Source organism: Oryzias latipes, chromosome 3, assembly GCF_002234675.1.
Source record: "Oryzias latipes chromosome 3, ASM223467v1".
NCBI classification, from domain to species: Eukaryota; Metazoa; Chordata; class Actinopteri; order Beloniformes; family Adrianichthyidae; genus Oryzias; species Oryzias latipes.
In genome coordinates this window covers 128,047-131,786 of record NC_019861.2, presented here as the reverse complement: position 1 = coordinate 131,786, position 3,740 = coordinate 128,047, and the positions used below count along the sequence as shown (strand labels likewise).

Genomic DNA, 3,740 nt, shown 5'->3' with positions numbered 1-3,740 from the left:
CCATCTTTATCGGATGCAGAGGCCACCTCATAGGTGACAGGTCCCATCCTGCGGAGAATGGTGTATGGCCCTTGCCACTTTGCCAGTAGTTTGCTGGTGGAAGAGGGAAGAAGTAGCAGAACCTTCTGACCTGGTAGGAGTTCACGGTGACGGGCCTGCTGGTCGTACCACGTCTTCCGACTCCTTTGGGCCTCTCGTTGGTTGCCTTCTGCCTCTTCCCTGTACTTTGCCAACCGTTCTCTCATCTCCAGGACAAACTGGATGACACCCTTTTCCGAGGTATTTGTGGATTTGGCCTCCCAGCTCTTCTTGAGGAGATTGTGACGGGGTCCCGCCGGGAAAGGATGCAGAGGAGCCAAGGTGAGGAGGTTATGTCTTTATTCAGGACACAATAGCACTACGCAGGGCTACACAGCACCTGACACCTCAGTCTCACTCCTCCATTCACTACCTATGGTGCTCCCTTTTGAACGCTAAGCCACGCCTGTTGGGCGTTGCTCTCAATTATTGTCCAGGTGGCACCACAGGTAGTAATTTTAAAACATAAAACACATAAATACACAAACAATAAAACACAGTGTGGTCCCCCTCGTCATCTGACGGTGCCACACCGTCACAGAGATCCAGTGGGCCTTGGACATCCCAGCCATAGAGGAGTTCGAATGGTGAGAAGCCTGTTGAAGCTTGTGGGACTTCCCTGTAAGCAAACAACAGGAATGGCAGCCAACGATCCCAGTCCTTCCCTGTGTCACTCACAAACTTCTGCAGCATCCTCTTCAGGGTCTGGTTGAAACGTTCCACCAAGCCATTGGTCTGTGGGTGGTACGGTGTCGCCTTGATGGCAGTGATGCCAAGCTGCTGTTGGAACAGTTTCATCAGCCGAGAGGTGAAGTTGGTTCCTTGGTCTGTCAGAATTTCATCCGGTATTCCTACTCTGGAGAAAAACTGAATTAAAGCTCTCATGACTGCAGGAGCTGTAATGGTGCGCAGTGGAAAAGCTTCTGGGAACCGTGTAGCATAATCACAGACCACCAGGATGTGTTCGTGACCGCTACTGCTCTTAGGTAAAGGTCCAACAATGTCCATGGCTATTCTCCTAAATGGAGTGGAAATTATAAGAAGTGGGTGTAGTAATGCTCTGTCAGACTTGTGTGTTAGTGCAGTTTTCTGGCAGGTAGGACATGTTGCACAGTACGTCTGAATGTCAGTGTACATTGATGGCCAGAAAAAACGTGAACTAACCCGCAAATATGTTTTGTGACGACCCAGGTGACCCGCCCATGGGAGTGTGTGCGCTAATTGCATGACGAGTGGCCTGCAGGTGGTTGGAAGAACTAACCGTAGGTGTTCACCTTCAGCTGCATACAGAACATCATCAACAACAATAAACCGCACATTTCCCAAACATTTGTCACTCTCTGTTGTCACCTTGGCAAACAATGGTTTTAAAGTTTGGTCTTCTTTCTGCAAAGCCGAAATGTCAGCTGGTATGTCAAATGTTTCTCCTGTTGTTGTGATCTCAGGATCCGGCAACTTAAGTTTTTTCTCAAACCGTCTTTGACGACGTGTTTTTCTGGGCATTTCTTTGCCTCTATCAAAGAAATTGTCATCCAAACGTGGAAGACTTTGCATCCCCGCTTTAGCCTGAGCTCTAGTTAGCACGGGAGCTGAGACAGTAACAGCTAGCTCACCATTAGCTTTAGCTGTTTCAGTTAATAAGTCCCCCAACATAGGTAAATCACACCCCAAAATTAAATCAACAGGTAGGTTCTCTACCACCCAGACAGTCAAAAGATATGATTGTTCATTTATGGTCACAGTTACATCCGCTTTTGGGTACAAATGTTTGTCGCCATGAACACACACATTTGTTTGCCTGCTGTAATCAAGTCCACCAAAAGGGATTAAACTCTGTTTGACCAGAGAAACAAAACTGCCAGTGTCCAACATAGCAGTAACCTGCTGTCCGTTCACAGTCACCTGTTTAAGTGGCTGGAAAGTGTCTTTGTCCATGTGCACAGGCCCTGCTCCTGCGACAGTCTCTGGCCTGGGTGCGTAGCAAGCACCTGTGAATTTAGTCTTGCGGATTGGACATACGGAGGCTTTGTGACCAATCTGCTGGCAATAGAAACACACAAGGTCCTTACCCGACGCTCGCTGGTTAGGTGCTGGGTTGGTACCTTGCGTTGCCTGATGGAAGTCTCTCCGTGCAGGTCTCAGTGGAGCGGTTTGAATGGGAAGACGCTGATCCCCACCCGATGGCCGTGTAGACGCCCCTCGTCGAGCGTTGAGCTACTGCAGCGCAAGCCGGGCAGCAGTGAGGCCATCCTCCGGTTCGTGCTCCTTCACCCACGTCCTCACGTCCGCGGGAAGCACACGCAGCAGCTGCTCCAGGATGACGATCTCCCCGATCTGCTCCTTGCTGTGTTGCTCTGGGTGGATCCAGCGACGGTAGAGGCCCTTCAGGCGGTGGTATGTCTTAGTCGGATTCTCCCCAGATGGCACCACAGTAGACCGGAACTGCTGACGATAAGTCTCTGGCGAGATGTCGAATTTTACCAGGAGTGCGTCTTTCAGGTCTTTGTAGATGTGGGCTTGCTGCTCGTCCATTGCTGTGTAGGCCTCCAACGCCTTTCCGGACAGCAGTGGCACCAGGCGACATGCCCACTCAGTCTCTGGCCATCTCCACGTCCTGGCAATCCGTTCAAAACGTAGCAGGTAACTTTCAATGTCCTCACCTGTCTGATATGGAGGGACCTCTGGCTCCATGTAAGGTCTCCAATCAGGTGGCTGTAAACTGACTCTGCCCTGTGGTTGATCCGACCAGCTGGAGTCCTCTGCGACTGAGCTTGGTCCAGCGCCTTGGGGGCTGGTGTTCCGCCTTCGACCAGAATGGTGCTCTGCCCTGGAAAAAGAGGCTTCCAAACCTTGGAGTGCAGCGATGAATCTGTCCTCCCGCTGCTGCTGTCCACGGAGGAAGTCTCTCATCATGGCCGCCAAGTCACCTTCTGGGCCTTTGGTCAGGCCTGGAGAACCACCAGAGGCACCAGGATCCACCACCTCCTCCTCAGAGGAGAAATTGGACGATTGAGGGCCTGTGTCCGATGTTGGTTCCATCTCCTCCTTCTGGGAACGCAGACCTCTGTGTCTCACCTTTTTGCGGCCAGCCATCTGCTTATCCCACTTCTGACACCAACTGTCGTGGGTCCCACCAGGGAATAATTGGGCAGAGGCGCCAAGGTGAAAGTATTCTTGACTTTAATGCAAGAACAGAGCACACCAATTGCTCCACAAAGGTTAACCAACATCTGTTTCTCTCCTCTCAGACTCTCCAACTTCTCCACTCAGACTCCCACACTGACAGCTGTATCTGGTTCTTTTTTAAGTGGTAAGCCCCTCCTCCTGGGCGTTGCTCTCCATCAGTCCAAAGAGAAAATAGGGAGAAGTGTTTGCATTGTTCAACAACATAAATAAACATACAGAAATAAACAGTTTCATTCAAAGAAACATTCTGTGTCGTGTACAGAAAAATAACAATAATCATCAATAAAAATAAATACAAACAGTGACCGATGCGTCACATGACCCAGGGTATCCATGACCACTTCCGGGTTATCGGGTTACTTCCGGGTAAACAAACCAACAGACAGACGCTAATGTTAGCGTCGTGTGTGCTTCGTGTGAATGTATGCGCGAGGATTATAAATCGGCAACCCAGCGTGCACTCAGGGCTACCTGCA

At 50.4% G+C, this 3,740-nt stretch overlaps 1 long non-coding RNA gene across 3 annotated transcripts; it reads left to right on the top strand.

The window, feature by feature from the left end:
- The first annotated feature begins 618 nt into the window (after positions 1-618).
- Positions 619-3,492, top strand: LOC105358847. 3 transcript variants are annotated; one of them, XR_002872554.1, is made up of 7 exons: positions 619-665; positions 769-886; positions 972-1,064; positions 1,270-1,340; positions 2,214-2,472; positions 2,578-2,718; positions 2,828-3,492. It is a non-coding gene; the product is annotated as an uncharacterized LOC105358847 (long non-coding RNA). The 3 variants fall into 3 exon arrangements; XR_002872552.1 differs by having other exon boundaries at positions 1,270-2,139; XR_002872556.1 differs by lacking the exon at positions 1,270-1,340.
- Positions 3,493-3,740: the final 248 nt, after the last annotated feature.